Source organism: Bidens hawaiensis, unplaced genomic scaffold (genome assembly GCF_021521415.1).
Source record: "Bidens hawaiensis isolate Kalapana, Puna unplaced genomic scaffold, B.hawaiensis_p1.1 tig00051387_1, whole genome shotgun sequence".
Lineage (NCBI taxonomy): Eukaryota > Viridiplantae > Streptophyta > Magnoliopsida > Asterales > Asteraceae > Bidens > Bidens hawaiensis.
Window position 1 is genome coordinate 30,998 of NW_027499213.1, and position 11,110 is coordinate 42,107.

General features: G+C 41.3%; 1 pseudogene; it reads right to left on the reverse strand.

The window, feature by feature from the left end:
• Positions 1–1,866: 1,866 nt before the first annotated feature.
• LOC143599016 (dirigent protein 23 pseudogene) lies at positions 1,867–2,722 on the reverse strand (annotated as a pseudogene).
• Positions 2,723–11,110: the final 8,388 nt, after the last annotated feature.

Genomic DNA, 11,110 nt, shown 5'->3' on the forward strand with positions numbered 1-11,110 from the left:
AATTCTTAACCCAAGAACAAGAGCCGAAGTTCTGATACCACTCTGTTGGGAAAAACGACCACCTAGCCACGAACAGTAAACAAAATTGCGGAATTAATCTTCGTTTGGCTAAACTTTTTCCCGACCCCAATGAATCAATGAGGATGCAAACAAAATAGGGTAATCTAAAAGTAAATAAGAACACAAGAATTTTTGCGTGGAAAACCTCTCAAGGCGAGAGTAAAAACCACGGGACTACTAGAGCCGCTTCAAATCCACTATCACCAATAATAGAATTACAAAGTCTTCTCTAGGTAAAACTAGAGATATACACAAAACATCATATACTTGGTACAAACAATCTTCAAGTATATGGAATCAAACTACAAAAGAATACGAGTAAGAGGTATCACCTACGAGAAAGAACCGATCTCTGGAACGTCTCTTATCTTCACAAAACAACCAAAGCTTGGAGCACCAAGAATATTCTCTTTGTCACTCTATATTAATCGGCCAGAGAGAAACAACCAGAAAATACTCCAAACCTTCTTTCGTAATTCGTATATTAGTGTATGTTGTATGCCGAATGCATTCTCAAGAAAAACAAAACCTATTAACATCAATGTCGTTTCTTGTCATCCACACAAAAGCGCATCAATCAAACTCCAACTTTTGTGGTCATGGACCCAAGTAAAACAACCAATTTGGTTATGTCTGATCCGAAAGCAACAAAAAAATATGCATATATATATATATATATATATATATATATATATATATATATATATATATATTCTTTAATTTATATTACTAAATAATAATACTAGTATAGTAATAACCCATGTAATCTATAATTGTTAGGTTTTCTCATGGGCAAAAATACCCCAACAAATCTCCCCCTTTTGTCTATGAGAAAGAACTCACCACCCCAGCGAGTGAGCAACATATCTTTAGTTTTCTAGTTTTTGTCTTTATGAATTTTGACCGTTAATATGTTTTTAATGTATCTCTAGTTTTCTACACTATAAGTAGTATAAAATAGTTGGTTGACATTTGGTTTTAGTCACAACTCATAAGTCACAACACTTGAAGAAAATGGCTTCTTCTTATGTTGGTATCGTTTCTAGTTCTAAAGCTCGATTATCATCAATTTGGGTTTATTTCGAGTTATGTCAAATGTCGTCCGGTCCAGTGAAAGCTCCTGCGTTTATTGTGGTTTTATGTTGAGGTCGAATTCAATAACGATTTTGAAACATGTGAAATCATGTCGAGCGGCTCAAGTCGGAGACTTTTTGAAAAGACAATTGGAACTCACGACCTAGAGGATTAAATGAAGACGATCAACTTCATTGAAGACGATTTAGTGGTTTTATTTTATCCGGAAGGACCAGATCTATCTAGGTGACAAATTGGTTTTTTAATACTCGAAAATTGGGTATTCAAATACCCGGAAAACGAGTTTTTAAATACCCGAAAATAGACTATTCAAATACCCGGGTATTGAAGACCCGGTTCAATGCCCGACTCGAACCCGATACATATGGTATGATTTTTCAAGCCAATACCTGGACCCGAACCGACCCAGGTACTGTTAATATCCGATAATACCCGAACCCGGGTTTTTCTAATACCCGATTTGTGCACCTCTACATGCATGCGAGCCTATTTTAAGCCTATTTTTTATATGTTATATTTATATGTTACAAGGGACAAATCGCTCGAAACCATTATAAGCCTATTTTTTAAAGTACTTAATCACAAATTCACAATTAGAAACCTAATTATTTTCAGTTTCATAACCATCATAAACTTATAGATAGCATTATAGACTATGGGCAGGGCCCGATTAGATTAGTACAAATCCAGTTGTATAAAATTGTAAATAGACCAACTCAACGCATCGACTTACAAATAAGCTAAAGTTTAAAATTAAATTACCACAAATGTACCTTCTATATATCTTTCCAGATGTAACTTAAATATAAGTTACAACCGTTACATTATACCCGACAATTGCATCACCAGTACTAGGATCAAGCCAATATGTTTGAGCCAAAGCATACCCGCGCGCAAGACGAAAAAGTCCGGTACCACCAACTATAGTCATCTCACGAACCGGTTGCATTGCAGGGTTTAAACTCAAAAGGCTAAATGAACTATCTTTATAGATTCCATCAATGAACCCATAGTTTAAAACCATAATCAACCCGAGCCCATCTTGTGCGGCTTGACCATACATCCCACGAGCGTGTCCAATAAGCTTGGAGTTCTTCTCGGGTCCTTCGGTCAACGGGTCATCAATCATCATGAGGTTACCAAACCCGCCAAGTGAGTTGGTTGATGATGACTGCGGTTGAGCCACCTTGATTGCACTTGGGTTGCTACCACTCAAGGTGTCATGGAAGTAGAATTGCATGGTTGTTACAACTTGTGAACCCGTGTCTGCGCGCTTGGCCCATTTCACGTCGTTAGAGGTTTGAGCCAAGGCTCCAGTGGCTAAGACGACAAGGAAGATAACGGTGACCATGGGCTTGATCATATTGTGTGTATGTATTTGTGTTTTGCAAGTCCACCAGTTTTATTTATAGTAATTGAGGCTTGAGGGAGTTGGTAAGGGTGGGTTCAATATATTCAATGGTCGTTCAGCTAAAATAGACTAATAGTAAGTCATGGGGCTACCCTCTTACCATGGAACATGGGTTAGAAGTTTGGGAAATATACACATACAAATTATTATGAGTACCCATTTGAAATATGTAGAGGTTGTATTAAAATAGATTCAACCGTATATTAATCATAAATCGGCTCTTGAAGTTCATCGACGTTTGGTTTTGGTATTATCTTTTGGTTGTGGTATAAGTCTATTGGTATAATTGTTTATTGAATGTCGGTACTATACCGGTTCCCATCCCAATTTAGCTATTTTGGTACATGTTCCGTACTGGTACTCGTACTGATTTAGTTTATTTATTACTATGCCGATATGGGTACCAAGATCATTAGAGACTTGGAAAAGAAAAAGGCAAAGCGATACCAAAGATGGCACTATACCAAAATACTCGTACCGATACCAGTACCAGTATTCGTATCGTACCAATATATTTAGAACGATACTCGATATTTAGTTTTATTGACATTCGATACGGGTACGATACAGTACTTCAGTACCCAATTTTATTTTACTGTAATAAGATGTACAAAACATTACATTACTTTCTTTACTTCTTAACAAACATACTTATTTACATAATAACCATCAAATAATTATTTTATTTATATATTTTTATTGTATATCATATTCATATAATATAATTTACACATGTGTATGTAAGCATTTCATTTCTTTCATTTTAAACTGGTTTAAAATTACAAGCGAATATATTATTCATTTTATTATGCATTTGAATATTTAAATCCCAAAATGATAAAATTTTCGCTAGCAAGCAGGTGTGAGTTCATCAAACCAGATTCCAATCGCTAGAGCAGAAAAATTGGCGTAACTTCAAATTGCTGATATTTTAGTTATTTGTACTTATTGGTTTCTAACTTCATATATATGATACATGATCTTTAGCACTCAATAAAACAAAAAACAATAAAAACAAAAAAACAAAAAAAAAAAAAAGAAAGAAAAAAGTCACCCTACAACGAATCAATTAGTTTAAAGTAGGTAAACCGGAACCGATATACAAAGAAAACCGTGATATGCTGTCTGGTTAGTTACCTACTCCCTTTTATAGAATAATAATAACGAAAATTATACATTTTGATTTGTTACATTTTTTAATTTTAATATTTTTTTAGCAACCAAATAATGATGATATCATTCATCATGTGTAAAACTTAAAAGAATCATTTATTATAATGTAGTAGTTGAATTTAAAATGAGAAATATAGACCTGGTAGTCTTGATGCATATTATAAAACTGTTGTACGTTATTGTAAATACACACGTTACCGTGTATTCGGTATGTCCAACGTGACTTATGAGAGTAAGTATAGTGTCTTAAGTATGGGTGTGCATAAGCTGGTTAATTTGAGTCCCTTTTATCGTTCGATAGAACCAAAATTAAAGGTGTTAGGGAAACTTACAACCGATCAATTCATTATATCAGCCAGGTTGATTGGTTTTTCTGAAGAAACACGGATCTACTCTCTTTGACGGGTCTTAGATCCGATGAGTCCACATGTTAGGATACGAACAACAACCAATACGATATAAGCCCAACTTCCTAAAGTCCAGTGACGTAAACCTGCAAAAACAAAACCGTGAGCTCGTTACGGGAAGGACAAGAGGGGGGGGGGGGTCTTCCCGTAACCACCCTCCGGCGTGAGAATAAGTACAGTTCTGATGAAGATAAAGTACTTAAGTATATAAAGAAAGTACAGTGTGAGTGAATGAATACCTCATAAGGATTGAGAGGGTATTTATAGCCGAAGGATGTGGGAAGGTGATTGGGTCAGCTGTCCTTTTCAGCAGATGCTCTCGTAACTACCTTAACACGTGTCCTTAAATAATAGGTTCAGCTATACGTTTCATATGCATGTATACAACCTGGACATGCGTCCTTATGAGATAGGATGATAGATAACCCTGGCCATGTGCACGGTTATAACGACCTTGTCAGGTGTCCTTTATTCATTGGCCGAGAGATCACGTATTGCCCAAGCAAGTATCTTAGTAAACCTTCTAGAAAGCCATTAGTTAATTACAGCTGTCCTGAGGCGTTACCTCCTGGTCATTCAGGCGGACGAATACTTTGTCCTGCGGATGACTTCTGAGGGTGCCAGGATGCTTCCGCATAAGTCACACGGGTGTTCCTTCCTTAGACGGTTATGCGGGTGATTCATATGTTCTGCGGGTGTCTTACGAGGAGGAATCCTCTGACCCACGGGAGATTCTTAAGGGTATTTGGGTCTTTTTGGTACCCTACCTCTATAAGTCCCCCCAGTCCAGTGTTTCTTCTGCAAGAAGCATTTTTATGCAGGTGAAATTTTGGACTTAAGGATGTTTGTGGGGATTTTCTGTAATTCGCAAGTTGCGGTGAAGATATTTCTGTAAAAGATAACCATACCGATAGTAGAATGTGACAGCTTGCAGGCTCGTGTGTCAGGAAATGTGATGTTTATGCCAGCTGTCACTGTACCCGACTGTTCACCTTTTTGCTTTTTCGAATTTCCCGCATGACGTGGCGTCTGCCGGTTGGATCCTAATGTTCTCTCTCTACTGTTCATATCACATCGCATTAATTGAGATGGGTATAAATAGTGGAGGTTACCTTCTTTTTGAAGTTTCTATCGCCTTTGATTTCCAAATATCGTCTCTCTTATTCTTCCTTAAGCTCCGATTAACCATTCAACTTTTTCTCACGATTGCTCATTGTTCTGTATTTCTTGCTGAAGTGATGGCTAGTTGGTCTTTAACTTCAAATATTGACGAAAATGGAGGTCAATTGGGACCGATCTGAGTATGAAGATTTGATCCATTGCTAGTCTGCCGCCACTTGGCAAGATGGCTTTCTATGCCGACAATTTTACTTATGGGAATTTCCATTTTCCCATAACCTAGTTTTTCATGAGATTGTTGAGTGGCTATGGGATTCATTTATCCCAAATACACCCTTGTGCCGTTATGCAGATTCGTCATTACGAATTTGTACGTATGGCAGACGAGATGTTTCCCCGGCTTGATCGATTTCCCGTTTTTTACTGGATGATCAACCGAGGTGGGTGGTTCAAGTGCCAGCCGATAGGATTATTGGCCACGTTACCAAAAGTGGTTCCAAGATGGTTCGTGCCAGAGATAATGGTCCGATAGCCGAGGATGTCGTGCCGTAGGTAATGGTTCGTCGTCCGGCGAACGAGGCACTCCCATTAATTGTCACAGCTTCTTATGAGGGTCAGGAGTGGTTCCGCGTTCTGGTTTCGGAACCAACCCCAATGCGGGAATTTCCCGATGAAGCCCTTGTATAGGCAGGTATGAGCCGTTTGTGGCCATCTCCATTCTTGGAGCACGTTTTCATCAGTTTAGACGATCGTAAGTTATCCTCTTTCTTTTTACTCTTAAGACTTTATGATTGATTTTTTAAGTTTTCTCTTTCATGTCCAGGACCTATGCTAAACGTTCTTTTTGAGGACAAGGGTTGTACAAGGAAGAGTATTCGCGACGCAAAAGATACTCTCGTTCTTGAAATGACTGAGGGCCACTTTCTTTTTCCGGTTAAGGTGCGTGCCGAACCCGTAGTTTCGGACGCTACCTTTCAATCAGGTGCGTATGTTTTAAACCCTCCTCCGCTTAATGCCCTTACTTCTGATTGGGTAATCATCATTCTATCGTCGAGTGACGATTCTGCAACCCAAGAAGAATGGAGCTCTAATGATGCGTCTGAATATTCATCTATCTCGCATCTGTTGGCAGAATTGAAGCGAAATAGGACCTTTCGGGCTTCTCAGGCAAGTGATGCGGGCACAAGTACCACGGATGCCAAAGAAGAACCAATGATAAATAAACAGCGGACCCACCGCCTTAAGAAGATAAGTGCCAGTCTTGCTGAACGCATGAAGACGTTGGCTGGTAAGTATTATCATTTCGCATTTCATTGTTTTGACCAATTTTTAAATGTGGTTTTACTGTACAGATCCGTTTATGGTTGTTGGTGGGAATGTTATATCAGATAAGTTACCATCGCCAAAACTTGAGCCCGAGAAGCAGTCGTCTCCTCCTCCGGAGAAGGAGAAGGAAGATAGGCCTCCTACCCCTCCTGCTGAGACAAATGTAGAAGGTCTGAATTTTCAATCGGAGGCTAATGACTCCTTGGATTACCTTTTTGAGGATGGGGGAGCTACTAGTTTCCAAGAGAACAATCCCGCTGTGAATGAGGAAGGCTTCAGAACCCAGGAATCCTCGCCTCGTCCTCTTCCACAATTTTCTTTCACTACTTCACCTCTACCCACAGGTGAGGGGGAAGTTTTCAATTCGGACAATCATTTCAGGACGTCGGTGGGGCGACAACACAAGGTGCTACTCAAAAATCTTCCTCAATCCCTCTTCGCCTCCATGCATCAAGCTCTGGCTATTACGGAGAGGTGAATCCAGGGGAGGACTACCATCTGTTTGTCCCTAACTGGGATATTGTTAACGGGTATCGTTTTACTGACCCGGACGTTTGTATGGCGTTCATTAAACAGTATGTGCCACCTAGGTAACGAATTCACCAGCGTGGACGCTCTCGCCATGATCGTCATACGGATTATTCTTCGTCTTTAGCCAACACTTTGGCTTGCGGACAAGAAATACTACGTGAATGGTGAACGATGGGCGGGAATCTGGGAGAGATGACCCGAACTGTCGAGGATGCTAAGAAAGAAGCTAAGGAGCATCGTTCCATGGCTAATACATCTAGTGGAAATTATCTGACGCAGAGATTGCCCTTAAGAATGAAAAGGACCGACATTCCACTGCTGCCCGTCAATGGAAGGAAGCCTATGAGAGGCAAAATTCACTTCTCGACGCTGCCCGCGGCGGTGCTCAGCGGAAAAAAGAGTTCCTGGCCAAAGAACTTGAGGCTAATTCCGCTTTGGAAAGCCAAGTGACCCTCCAAGGTACCAAAATTCAAGAACTTGAAGCAGAATTGAAGCTGCAGAAGGAGCAAGCTGAGCTCAAGGATAAAGGCGCTGCCGAAATACAAGCTTCTTATGACTCGCTTCTGCAAGCTCGTGAAGAAGCGAAAGCCCGTGCAGCTGAAGCTTTAAATGACAAGCAAAAGATAGCTGGCGGGTTCCGGAAACTTCAGGAAAGGGAGGAACGTGCGGATCAAGACCGCCGATGGTTGTTGGGTCGAGGAATTGACTCTGTAAGTTTCCTTTACATATTTTTCATCACCCATTTAATGTTGTTGATGATAATGAATCACTTTTCCTTTGTCAGGTCATTCGACACATTAAAGGGAGTCATGATCTGACTGACAGCTTGGCCTCCCTGCTTCCTACCTCTTCCAAGGCCGGCCGCGTGATAGGCATTAATGAAGGGATGATGTATGCTCAGACCGATCGTTCTTTTGAAGACCATCCGCTTCATGGCCTTGACGTCAAGCAGGAATACGATATGCGGAATAAAGAATACACCAACCTGGTGTTTCCTCTGTAGGGTATGCCTCTACCAATGACGGTTTGCGGCAATTGAAGGTCTATCTGGATGACGAGTCAGAGAATACCCCATCTACCCCTGCTGGGATACTCCACCAACACCTCCGGAAGATGTAACGGCTCAGTATCCTTAGGATAGACTTAATCTTTAAGACTTGTAATTTCTTTTCATATTTTGTAACCATATTTTGACTATGAATGAAAAGGAACTTTTTAACTTGTGAATATTATATTGTATGTAAGATAATATCCTTTGTGAGATATTCTTTAGTTACCAACGATTTGAATTTTTGCAAGTGGAATGGGTGTGATGACGTGGCGGAAAGAGAAATATCGTGGGAGAACTGACGAGACGTGTACAACGCCTTTTGACAGCCTGTTCTCACTTTTTCGTCTTTCCCATCCTGACGTGTCAATCATCTACTGGTCCGCTTTTTCTCTCTCCTCTAGCAATCAGTCGGTCACATTAATTGCAATGTGTATAAATAGATCACGCCTGCTTTCCGTTCATTTTTATCTTCCACTGATTTTTATTCTCTCCTTCTCATTAGCAAATCTGAGATTTCCTACTTCGATCTTCTAATTTTCAGATCTAGGTTTAACAAATCTGTAGTATAATTCCTTTTATCCAAATGGCTGGTGATAAGAAAACCGCTCCCGCTATTTATGAGGTTGTTGTTAACCTCAAAGAGAAGGATTATAATGATGTTGTTAATGTATACGGTCTGGCACCGGAATGGGAGCCAGAACGCCATGCCGAAGGTTCTATCGCTACTGACCCTCTGCGAATAAAATGGCCGTATACACGGAACACTTTATCTCAGGAAACCTATCCAGTCGATTTTGACGACATATGGTGTTCACCTTTCACAAATCCACCCCTTTGGGATGTTGGGGGTTCGACATTTAGAATTCTTCTGTCAGGCTAGGGATCTTGAGCCGTCCGTCAGCATGTTTGCAACCTTTTACAAGATGGCCTATCGAGACGGGTGGTATAGTTGGGCCACAACCGGAAATGCGGTTATTGGCACTGAAGGGATCCTCAGCCTTTGTGACTGGAAACCAAAATTCTTCTGGATCCGGGAAGATGTCATCCCTTTTATGATGGCCAACCGAAAATCAACCGACGGGATGCCAACAGTTACTCCTACCACCAAGGTGAACGCGGCTTGGTACACAACGCTGACCAGTACTCCAACTCCCATGCGCGCAATTCATGAGGGCGCGATGGTGAGTATGAAGATGAGTCGTTTGTGGCCTTTTCCGGGATTGGAACCGTATTTTGAGAAGCCCAACAAGAGTAAGGTTAATATTTCTTTTCTGAAATTCTTCTTTAATTCCAACTTCTGTTTTTTAGTATACAGGTGAGGGTTCTGTTTTTAACACGCTTCTGGACCGCGAGGAGGGTCTCATGGTGTGTCGTCATATTGATCCAAAGGACGAGCCATACTTGAGCGGACCCGTCACAAATTTTTGTTCCCCGCCAAGCTTCGCTCGGAACCCGTAGTTTCCGAAGCGTTGTATGCGAAAGGTGAGGAACTTTATTTAAAAGGTGAGGATATTCTTCAACCTCGACCAATTACTGCTGCTACCTCCAGTGGAGTGATAGTACTTCTTTCATCTAGCGAAGAGTCATCACTCTTCGAAGGAGGGTTAACAGTTGATTCTACTAAAACCATGCGTTCTACTGTAGGTCTGACCCGCAAGCAAGACTCAAAGGCAACCACCAGCCAGGTGGGGGGTGATGAAGGTGCTGACGCCACTGTCGAGGGTGACCATCAGACCGCTGATGATGTTAACGTCGAGGTGGAGCCTCAAGCTGTTGGCGCGAATGTTTCCAAGGTAGCTGGTAAACGTAAAGTTCAACCTACCAAGGTCGCTCTGTCCAAAAAGAAGAAAATGGCGAATTTGGAAGCCCGCCTTCATCAGCTTACTTCCAAAGATATTTCTTTAGGTAAGTTTAAAACTTTTCAATCTTGACAACTATATTATACCAAACATGTTTTTGATGGACGATTGTCATCTTACAGTAGTCCTGAAAGATTTTTCAGAAGACGTTTCACGTCTGAAGAGTTCAACTCTGCCTCCTACTCCACCGTCGTCACCGCTCAACACCGCACGTGACCCAATTATTGTAACGGACACCCCTCCTCTTAAAGAGAAGATAACTGGTAACTCCGAGCGCCCCGTTATGTCATCCTCCTTCAATGTCCATCATTTAAGGGAACAAGGAGGGGTTAGTGCGCTTGCCTACGGGCGTCAAGCATCCCCGCCTCTTCGTGGGGAAGAAGCTGTAGTACATCATCCGTGTTGGTCTTTACGCCAAAATTCAACGCTTAGCGACGCGGATGTATGTTTTGAGTATTTGCAGGAAAGCCTTCCTCCCACGGAGAGAGAACGCCAACACAACCACATTCGCCAAGAGTTGCTGAACACTCATTCTTATTGTATGGCGAATGTTGTTTTTACCAGCCAGGAGATATGCCGAGATTGGTTGGGTATGAATGGGGCGTGGGATGACCTTGAAGCTAAGGTGGTTGAGGCTAAGAAAGAGTCCCTTAGGGCTATGGATGATGCCAAGGAGAGCCGTTGAGGAAGCCAAAACTCTTCTTTAGCAGCAACTGGATGAACGCGATGAATTGATAAAGACCTTAAAGACTGAATCAACGGCCAAAGACGAGCGCCTTACCAATCTTGCCACCAAGAACCGAGAACATGCCTTAGAATGTGCTGTCCATAAGATGGAGCTCGTTCGAGCTAAAGCAGATTAAAAATGGTTATTGGCGGAAGGAGTTCCCCAGGTAATTGAGCTTCTCTTTATTGTCATAATCATATGTGATACATTTACTTATATCTATATTTACCAGGTTATTTCCCATATCCAGGCGGGCGATGAACTTGGGAGCTGTGTCGCCATACTCTTAAATGCATCTTCCCAAGCCGGCCGTCAAACAGGATTCCAGGAAGGTTTGAAATTTTCCGAAGG